This window comes from Gracilinanus agilis, chromosome 1, assembly GCF_016433145.1.
Source record: "Gracilinanus agilis isolate LMUSP501 chromosome 1, AgileGrace, whole genome shotgun sequence".
Classification (NCBI taxonomy): Eukaryota; Metazoa; Chordata; class Mammalia; order Didelphimorphia; family Didelphidae; genus Gracilinanus; species Gracilinanus agilis.
Window position 1 is genome coordinate 60496654 of NC_058130.1, and position 11811 is coordinate 60508464.

Sequence of the window (11811 nt, forward strand, 5' to 3'; positions counted from 1 at the left end):
CTTGAGGGGATAGTAGGGTTTAGTAAAGTGTTTTTTTTAAGGATGGGGAGACTGGATGGGGCTTACTGGAAGACAGTAGTGAAGGAATGAGAAGATTGGGAGAGGTTGAGGATTAGAGGGAAGGGGATGACTTAGGATGCAATTTTCTGGAGAATATGTGAGGGGATGGGATAAAATGTACATAGAGATTGGCTTCTTTAAAGAGAAGAGCCACCTCATTGTGAGCGACTAAAAGAAAAAAAAGGAGAGTGTAGGGAATGATGCCAAGGGGTTTTTGAGATGCAAAGTGGAAAAGAGAGAGACCATGTGTAATGGTCTTAATTTTCTCAGTAAAATAAGGGGTAGGATCCACAATTAAGCAGGATGTGGGTAAGGTCAACTTGGGAGACTTAAGGAGAGAAAAGAAGCTTTGAAATAGCTACCCTGGGGTGCGAGATACAGAATCAAGTAGGGAGTGATGAAAGGAATAGCTTGATGTAGTGAGAGCCTATTTGAAGTTGGATAACATGAATTTATAATGTACCCAGTGAGAGGGGCTATAAACTTCCTTCAGCCCCATCAAAAGGAAATGAATAAGAGCAGAGAAGGCAGAGGGTGGGAGTAATCCAGGATTAGGGCTAAGGACAATGAAGGTAAAAGATTCCAGAAAAATGTGGAATTGATTTGAAAAAGTACTAAGGAGTGGAGGGAAATGGTGGTCTTGAAAAGAGTAAGGAATGGGAGTGCGAGTACAACTAGGTGGCTCAATGGATAGTGAGCCAGACCTGGAAATGGAAGGGCCTATGTGACCCTGGACAAGTCACTTAACCCCAATTGCCTAGCCCCTACTGCTCTTCAGCCTTAGAACAGACACTTAGCATTGATTCTAATGCAGAAGGTAAGGGTTTAAATAAAAGAGTAAGGAATAGGTTTGAGAGAGGTAAGGTATGTGGAGAGAGTCAAACAGAGGAAGCTAGACAGCTTTTTCTGGCTTTAAAACAAGACAATGAATTGTTTTATCTCTAGCTCTAAAATTCATAACTCAACTCTTACTCTCACAGGTTAGTCCTGAGTCCTTGAACAAGGCTCTGTATTCCCCTTGTAGTTTTAGGGATACCTCTGAGTAGGCAGTATTACTCTTTTGCCATTAGCTTGACCTCCCAATGGTGTGCTTTCTCTCGAGATTATCTGTCTAAAATCATTTTATTCAGCCATCTTTACATAGCTTTTAGAAGGGAAACTTACTGAAGTGATATATTAAGAACAGTTGGTACAAAATATCTCCCCCAAACCTGTGGCCCATTCTCCTACAAGTACATACAGGCTCCAAGTGAAAGCGGACTCCAACTTTGAGAACATAAGTGACAAAGGGGGGACACAGCTCATGGCTGCTAGAAGTCCTTTTCTCCCATTGGTTGAGTGCACCTGACATTCCCCTTAAGGAACCAACAAATTAAGGAAAAAATCTTTATAACAAAAACCTCTGACAAAGGTCTAATTACTCAAATATATAAGGAGCTAAATCAATAGTACAAGAAATCAAGCCATTCCCCAATTGATAAATGGGCAAGGGACATGAATAGGTGATTTTCAGATAAAGAAATCAAAACAATCAATAAGCACATGAAAAAGTGTTCTAAATCTTTAATAATTAGAGAAATGCAAATCAAAACAGCTCTGAGGTACCACCTCACACCTTGCAGATTGGCTAACATGACAGCAAAGGAAGGTAATGAATGTTGAAGGGGATGTGGCAAAATTGGGACATTAATGCATTGCTGGTGCAGTTGTGAATTGATCCAACCATTCTGGATGGCAATTTGGAACTATGCCCAAAGGGTGCTAAAAGACTATCTGCCTTTTGATCCAGCCATGGCACTGCTTGGTTTATACCCCAAAGAGATAATAAGGGAAAAGACTTGTACAAAAATATTTATAGCCATGCTCTTTGTGGTTGCAAAAAAATTGGAAAATGAGGGGGCAGCTGGGTAGCTCAGTGGAGTGAGAGTCAGGCCTAGAGACAGGAGGTCCTAGGTTCAAACCCGGCCTCAGCCACTTCCCAGCTGTGTGACCTTGGGCAAGTCACTTGACCCCCATTGCCCACCCTTACCACTCTTCCACCTATGAGACAATACACCGAAGTACAAGGGTTTAAAAAAAAATTGCTTAAAAAAAAATTGGAAAATGAGAGAATGTCCTTTGATTGGGGAATGGCCGAATAAATTGTGGTATCTTTTAGTGATGGAATACTTTTGAGCTAAAAGGAATAATGAACTGGAGGAATTCCATGTGAAGTGGAACAATCTCCAGGAACTGATGCAGAGTGAAAGGAACAGAACCAGGAGAATCTTATACACAGAGACGGATACACTGTGGCACAATCAAATGTAATGGACTTCTGTACTAGCAGCAATTCAATGATCTAGGACAATTCTGAGGGACCTATGAAAAAGAACGTCCACATTCAGAGAAAGAACCGTGGGAGTAGAAACAGAAGAAAAACAACTGCTTGATCACATGATTCAATGGAGATATGATTGGGGATGTAGACTCTAAACCAGTGATTCCCAAAGTGGGCGCTACCACCCCCTGGTGGGTGCTGCAGCAATCCAGGGAGGTAGTGATGGCCACAGGTACATTTATCTTTCCTATTGTTATTAAAATTTTTTAAAAATTAATTTCCAGGGGGCTAAGTAATATTTTTTCTGGAAAGGGGGCGGTAGGCAAAAAAAGTTTGGGAACCACTGCTCTAAACAATTACCCTATTGCAAATATTAATAATGTGGAAATAGGTTTTGATCAACAATGCATGTAAAACCCAATGGAATTGCTCGTTGGCTACAGGAGTGGGGTGGGAGGAGGAGGGGAGGGAAAGAACATGAATCATGTAACCATGGAAAAACATTCTAAATTAATTAATTAAATAAATGAACAACAATAAAAAGAAGTTTCCCTTAAGCATAGTATACTTTTTTTTTGCTTGACTTCTTGTGGAACCCTGAATTCACAGCCAGCCTATTCTTGGCTCTCAATATAGGCACTGCCATAGCTTTTCCAGGGATGCCACTAGAATACCAATGTGAAGATAGGACTCATCAGATCTTCTCTGGTCAAAGGGGAGGGATGTAGAGGAGATTCTAGGTGAAGCTGAGACTTCTCTCTTGCTTACCTCCTTGGAGATTTTTACTAGATTGCCATACCTACAAGCAGTTAGATGGCACAGTGAATAATGCCAGACTTGGAATCGAGAAGACCAGAGTTCATTTTGACCTCTAATATTTAACTAGATATGTGCCCCTGGAAAAGTCACTTAACTTATGTATATTTTGGTTTTCTCAGCTATAAAATGAAGGTAATAGCATCAATCTCCCAGGGATGTTGTGAGGATAAAATTAGATATTTGCAAAGTGCTTTGCAAACCTAAAAGTGCTATATAAGTACTATTGTTATCATTATTATTCCTTATTTTAATTTTAATTTTTAATTTTGTGGCTCTGGTTTTCTATCTTGATGATTTATAGGCCCTTGGAAGCATGACAAAGTTTCCTCAGACCATTTGAACACAATTCTTGTACGACATCTATTCAAAAGGCTTTTCCCACTTTGTCTAAAGCCCATGATCAGCTGATTGAAATATATTCTGACCTCATTAAGGTATGAAGACTTAAATGAAGTGAGGTTTCAAAGCAAGAAAAGTACGAAGCCATAAGTGGGGTAATTTGAGCAGAAAAGGCTTGTGGAAAGGAATGATCCACGCAGGGACATTTTGCTACTTTAATGGGTCTGTGACCCTGCAAATGTGGAGACTTCCTCTAACCATGGAGATCATGTAACATCCAAAAGTTGGAAATAAGTTAAGAAAGGTAGATTGAGGCATTATTAAATGGTTAGAACTTTTGAAATTTCTTTTATTTGGGAGAAAGGAGAGGGAAGGGAAATGATGCCATTTACATTTTAAGACAGTATATTTTAGAAAAGTTCATCTGGCTTCAGTATGGAGAAATAAATTGAAGAGCCTGGAGGTAAAAGAATCTCCATCCATCCTTGTCCTGAGAAGTTATCATGTGGTATCCTGAGATAAATGATTAGGAGATGAAGAAAGACTTAGTGATCATCCACTTTAACCCCTTTGTTTTACAGATCAGAAAATCAAGACATAGAAACTTGCTCAAGGTCAGAGGTAATGAAGAATAGAGTTAAGATTCAAACATAGTTTATTTGACTCAAAATCCATTTCTCTTTGCAATATGCCACATTGCTTCTCATCGCTTAACCTGTGTTCTCTGCCCAGCCATGGAGACCTACAAGGGAACCCCATTTTCCTACTCCAGACTAGCTTGGGCAGGAGAGTGAGGGTAAGAAGTAAGAGAGAAAGTTGCTTAGCAGGGTCTAGGGTTTTAGAAATTACATGCCCTTACAAAAATATCAAATAACATGTTAATTCTTCTCCTGTATTCTCCTTCAATGCATGCCCATATGCTATCTTCCTAATGACCAGAACCCCTCGTGCTATCAACACTTTGCCAGGATGGTTGGATCTACTTTGGTAAACATAGCTATTCAATCTGTTTTCTAACTTCATCATTCAGCTGAAAGTGCTCTCTCTAAAGTAATCAATAAATGCTCTCCTAATTGCTGTATCTGATGACCTTTTCTCAGTTCTCAACCTTCTTGACCTGTCTGCAGGTGCCATCATGGACTACCATCTCCCTCTGGACCATTCTCTCTTCTCTGGATTTTCATTGCTGTCTTACATGTTTCCTACCTGTCTGATCATTCCTCACATCTTCTTTGTATTCATCATTCATATCCTGCCCCCAGTTGTGGGTATAAACCAAGGCTCTGTCCTGGGTCCTTTTCTCTTCTCATTTTATACTCTTTCACTTGGTGACCTCATCAGTTTCCATCACTTTAATTATCATCTCTATGCAGATAACTTTTGTTGTTCTTCAGTAGTTTCAGTCCTATCTGACTCTTTATGACCCCATTTGGGGTTTTCTTAGCAAAGATACTAGAGTGGTTTGCCATTTCTTTTTCCTTCATTTTACAGATGAGGAAAATGAGCAAACAGTTTAAATGATTTGCCTAGCTAGTAAGTGTCTGGATTTGAACACAGATATTCCTGATGCCAGACCTGCTGCCCTATCCAAAGTCAACCTATTTGACCTGCAAATAAATTACAGTCTATATATTTAGCCCTAACCCCTCTGCTAAGCCCCAGTCCCACATCACCAACTAGTAATATTGAATATTTCCAATTGGATGATTTGAATACTAAATATTTCAAATTGTATGCTCCATAGATACCTCAAACTCAACATATCTAAAATGGAACTTATCGGTTTTATTATCTAAACCTACTTCTCATCTGGACTTCCCCCTTTCTGTTAAAGGCATCACCATCCTTCAATGCTCTCAGGTTGACAACTATGACACTATTCTTGATTCTGCTCTGTCTTACCCTGCATGTTCATTTAGCTGCTAAACCATATCCTTTAAATTGCCAAACATTTCTTGCATTTGACCCCCTTTCTCTACTCGCACGGCTGCCACAATAGTTCAAACCCTGATGACCTTCACCTAGTCTATTGTCACAGCCTCTTAATTGGTTACGCTGCTATGAGACTCTCCTTCCTCTAGTCCATCCATCTAGTGGCCAAAGAGATTTTCTTTAAAGCTAAATCTGACATTATTCCCTATTGTTGCTAGAAGTAAAGATAAGTTTTGGCATTTCAGTCCTTCACGACCTGTTCCAACCTGCCTTCTCAGTCTGATTATAACCTGCTCTCCTCCCACGGTCCAGTCAAACTGGCTTTAACTCCCTTCCTCATTTGTGATATTCCATTCTCCATCTCAGTGACTTTGTGCTGGCTTTCCCCCATGCCTACAAGGCATTCCTTCCCCATTTCTGTGTCTTGGAAAACCCTTGTTATCTTTAAAGCTTAGTTCATGCTCTTCCTTCTTCATGAACCCTTTTCTGATTCCAGGGGCAGCTTGGTATAATGGATAGTGTGAGGGACCTGGAGTAAGGAATATCAGAGATCAAATCCTGTTGCAGATACTCACTGTATGAGCCTACACAAATTATTGAATTATTTTATGCCCTAGTTTGCTCATTTGTAAAATGAGGAGATTGGACTAAGTAACCTCTAAGGTGCCTCTGAGCTCTAAAACTGTGGTTCTTCTCAGCTCATAGTGCCCACCGCCTCCCCGCACCAAATGGACTTGTATATGTGTGTATATACATATATAAATGGACTTGTGTATATATCTACATATATACACATACACATATATATTTGTGTACATATTATTTCTCCAGATGGATTGTCAGCTCCATAAAACCAAATGGTTTCATTTTTGGGAGTATCCCAACAAGCACAGTGCCTGACACATATTAGATTTGTTGATTTCTAGCTTAAAATTTATGTATTTTCCTTTCCCCCCATTCTTTCCACTTATTTTAGATAATAAAGATATGTCTTGACACTATTGTTATGTTGGTCCTACCTTGATTAGTTATGTGGATGTGTGCATATAGCACGCATGTGTGTACCTGGACCATGTGTATACACATATATTCTATATGTACCTACCTAAGTATATGTGTATATGTATGTTTGTATGCTTGCATGCTTATGAATAAGTACTTCTTTGATTCTCGCAATAACCTTGAGAGATATAAAATTGATTATGGATTACTGATTATTGATTTATAGTCAAGAATTATGTTCATAACCAATAGGCAATGTTAATCATCCTAACCAAGCTTTAGGGCTTAGAGTATTACCGTGCAGGTCTAATGCCCAACCCTCAATACTTGAGCAAACAAGCATGCCAGCTGAGGGAGATAAGGAAGATGGATGAAGGATGAGTTAACCTGATCACAAGATGTTTTCCTGCTTCTGGATTCCTCTGGTACAGGGAGTGGTAGATAAGGAATCTTCTGGAGAATGGTACACAGGATGTTGGTCTAATTTGGGTTTCAGGTAGCCATGAAGTGGGGTTAATTCTTCTAAGAGGATGTTGGCCAATTTTGGGCTTCCCAGTTGTCATGATGGATGAAGACTCGTGGTCAGATAGTACAATTAAAGACTAATCACAATCTTAGTTTCTGGAATTTATGTAATCACTAAACTGTATTAAAAAACTATTTTAACTGCATCGGGGGGTCTTTGGAGACTGAGGAACCATTGACCTCTAGCATTAGTAACTGCTAGCCTTGCCAACAGATAAAGCTTGGACCTTCGTGCCTCGTTCTCTCATTACTGAAGATGTATTGCTACAGTGGTAGGATGTAGATACTGAAGATATTCTCATCCTCATTCTAGAGACGGGAACACTGGGAGATCTGTAACTTTCCAACGGTCCCCCAATATTAGTTTTGATTTCTCACTCCCAAGTCTAGGAAGTGTTAAACCCAAGGGGCTCTTGATGCTATATCTGGAGTTCTTTCCAGTGTACTACATTACATTTTAACTGTGGGTAGGGATGGTATGGAGAGGGATGGGAAACACCAATGGTGGAACCACCATAGGTCAGCAGGAAAAAGGTTTTGCTCAAAGAATTTTCAACAGCATTCCACAGGTCACACCTTAAAAGGAATTATCTCCTCTTCTTTCTGGTCTGTTCTGCCTGTGGTAACAGCTGGCACGAAGAAGCAGAATGGTGGGGGAGGAAAGGGATAGATTTACTAGATTCCGGATCCCTAGGCTCACCAAACTTTTTCTCTGATCAGGGTTCGGAGCTGTCAAGGCTACACACTAGGCATCCTCTCTGGTTCAGATTCCCTCCCATGTCCACCCCTGAAGAGTCTCAGAACAAACACACTTTCTTATCTCTGTATCTTGGTTCATTTTTTTTTCCAATTGGAATCCATTTCCATGAGATTCAATTCAATATAAAACATACAAAAACATTAAGCTTGGTCCAGTATCCAAGATAAGATACAAGACAAATTCTGCTCTCCAGACATTTTACATGCCAGTGTTGTATGAAACAGAAACATACTTATAAACATGATATGAGAAAGTGAGGTAAGTAAATGCAAATTAACCCAAAGCAAATATTCCAAGAGACTTGAGGCTGGAGAAGTCAGAGAGCTGAATGAAAGATGAACCCTGATTATTTCTACTTGGGTACAAGAGAAGATAACAGGAAGGAAAGGCTTCATGGATGATGTGGCTCTTGAATCAGACCTGAGAGAGATAAGGGACTAAAATGACTTGGAGCCAGATGTCCTGGGTTCTAATCCTGAATCTGACACTAGCCGTGTGAAGAAAAGAATTTTCAACAGCATTGTCACTTCACCTTATTAAGCTTCCATTTTCTCTTGGTAAAAAAAGGGACAATAATATGTGTACTTACTAAAAAAGATGGGGATAGCAATATTTGCATTATCTATCTCATAGCTAAAGACAAGGTGTCACTTTCCGTTATAAATTTAAGTGTTAAGGAATGTCCTTCCCTTGTTCCCACCTCCCTATCTTAGCCTGTACAATTCTTAACCATACTTCCATATCACCACCCCCATCTTCCCAGTGAAGACTTTTATCATGTCCCCCTTACACTGATTCCTCATAATTCTTCTCATCATAGTGTCATATACACTTTATAGCAAAACCTTTTTTTATTATAAAGATATTTTGTTTTTGCATGTAACCAATTGCATGTAACAACAAATTTTCACAGAAGTTTTCTGATCCAAATTGTCTCCTTCCCTTCCTTCCCTCCCTCCTCCTGGAGCTGGCAAGCAATTCGATCTCGGTTTTAAGTGTATTATCATACAAAACATATTTCCATATTGATCATTTTTAAGAGAATAATCATATAAAATCAAAAACCCAAATAAACTGAAGTGAAAAATCAAATGCTTTGATTTGTATTTCAGCTTCAACAGTTCTTTCTCTGGAGATGGAGAGCATTCTTTAGCAAAACTATTTGCATATGAATCCCATCTTCCCCCTTTGAAATGTTGGGGTCTCAGGCTCTGGACCTTGATCTTATTTTATTTTGTATGGTTCACAGGACCTAGGAAAATGCCTTCTAAGGTAATGGATGCTCTATGAATATCTGCTGAATTCTCTTAAAAGACCTTGTTTCTAGTTCCATAATATAAGGGAAAATAAGACTTTGAGCTGAAAAATAATCTCTCATTGATTCTTGTAGTATCTGTGTCATAAATCTCTGGATTTCAGAATAAAAGTTCACTCTAGTAAGTCCTAGTAACAAGTAACTATGGGTCAGTGGATGTCTAGCTAGAGTTTAGCAGTTAGACCCAAAACTATGGTGGCAATAATCATTCTACGATCTTGGAAATTTGCACTTATCAATATTTTTTTCCAGTCAGTTTTCTAAAACTTTAAGTTTCCGATGAGTTACAGATGTATTTAATGAGTTGATGATACAGATAAGTTACTCTCACCTTCAAGAGGCTTTCTGGGCATATTCCCTTGTCATATATCTCCCCTGTTTTTCCCCATCTTGCTATAAAGGCGCTGGCTGCCTTTGGCATCAATTGGCTCTTAGAATACTTCTATAAAATTCCTCTAGATTTCAGACTACAACAAGAATTCATAGAGGGAGGTACTGAGTACTTCCAAGACACATTCTGAAGTTGACACTGAAAGATGTTATTTCATTTGTTTTGCTTGTGGAGGGAAGCTGAGAATTTATTGCCCTTTAAAATTTTGAGAGCAAAAGTAAAAGGTTAAGTAGATGTCTTAAAAAAGTCAGTATTTTGAGACTAAGATTTCTCTGCTATATATACAGCAGTGCACCAGAATAACTTTGGATTGTAAAGCTGTCCTAAGAATTTATCTACAGCAGAGGGTGCTGTAGGCCCAATGAAACCAACCAAGTGCACTAATTTAAAACAAAAATTAAAGCACAATTGGTGGTTTTAAAAAGTATAACTATTCACTACATCATAGAAAAAAATGGTAAAGAGGGGAAAAGTTGCATTTTTTTAAAACCCTTAACTTCTGTGTATTGCCTCCCAGGCAGAAGAGTGGTAAGGGTGGGCAATGGGGGTCAAGTGACTTGCCCAGGGTCACACAGCTGGGAAGTATCTGAGGCCAGATTTGAACCTAGGCCTGTCTCTAGGCCTGACTCTTAATCCACTGAGCTACCCAGCTGCCCCTGAAAAAGATACATTTTGTTTGAGAATGTGCATAGAAATTCTGTTTATAACAGGTAAACTTGGAAATAGCCCAAATCCCCCCAAATTGTAGAATTACTGAATAAATTATAGTATGTTAATATAAAGGAATATCATGGTATTGTAAAAAGTAACTGAGGTGTACAGGGGAATATAGCAAGAATAGTTCAAAATGGTGTAAAATTTAATGTCCAGGCATGCATACCTAGTGACTACAACTATATGTAATTTCTAAAAGGAACAATAATGAAATCTCAGAGGTTAAAAGAACAAACCCATTTTCAAATAGACTTGGAAGATCTCACAGGATAAAAACACTTTTACATGTTGTTAATTTATTTGATTTAACCCTTTTAAATGTTGAGTTTATGTAAAAATTTTTTCCTTTGTTTTGCTAATGTTACAAACAAAAGGAGGGTCCTAAGGAGATATAGATATACAGTGATGTGAACATATCTATCTGTATTCTCCCCAGCTGCAGATGATGGAGGAACACCAACTCCGATCACCCTTGATAGTTGTTATAATTTCCCCTTTCCTCTAACAGTTGCCCAGGGAGGACCCTCGAGAGGTTAGATAGATGGATAACCTTTCCAGGTCCTACCTGAGGTTGAATAAATTAATATAGGGCTTTGATTTGCCTTGGATTACGTTTGGTATCTGACTGTGCTTGAGTCCCTCCCCAAGGGTTGTGATATAAAGACCATTCAGGAAGGTACTTGTTGAACTCTCTTTTTCTATAATCAGGGAAAGGGTAAACAGAACGAGGAATGGGGATAGAGACCCTATCAATCTTATCTATAACTAGTTGACAATCTGGACTAGAGGCTATTGATCAAGTGGAAGCTGGAGCTTTATTCTCTCCAGTACCTCTGGCTCAGACTGGCCACAGCCAAGCCAGAGAATAGGGAATGCTATTGATGTAGCTGTGTTGATGATCTTATTCTCTCAGCTTTCTCACTACCAGTGTTTGGTGATGCACTAACTCTCACAGTCTTTCAGGAAATATTCAGATCTATTCCTACCCTCTTCTTCATAGATCTCCCTGCCTCCCTTCACCACCCACTCATATTTCCCCAGTCCAGAGACTCCTGTCCAGAGATCTCTAGAGCCCAGAGAGACCTCCTCAAAGTGGCTGTCAGGGATATTTATACTTGTGGGGCCAACCAATGTTTGTCCTTGGCTCACAGCACCTGGGAACATTCCGTGTCTTCCAACTGCCTTCCCTGTCATTCAAGGTGGCATCCATCATTTCCCAGATTATGAATATAACACTAATAATTGTGTATAATTAAGATATTTTATACATTCTATGTCCTTATACAACGAAGATAAATCAGAAGGAACTTATTAAGTATTGTTTCAGGCATTAAGCATCCACTCTGCTACCACAAGCAACAATAGAAATACAGAGTGGGCATCTCTCTTGGACTCTCAGTGTCGTCTCAGTATCAAGAAAATAAGGTTCAGACACTTCCTAGCTGTGTGATCCTGAGCAAGTCACTTAACCTCCACTGCTCTTTTGCCTTGGAACTGATACTTGGTTTGAATTCTAAGAGAGACGGTAAGGGAGGGAGAAAGAAAGAGAGAGAGAGAGAGAGAGAGAGAGAGAGAGAGAGAGAGAGAGAGAGAGAGAGAGAGAGAGAGAGAGAGAGAGAGAGAAAAGAGGAAGG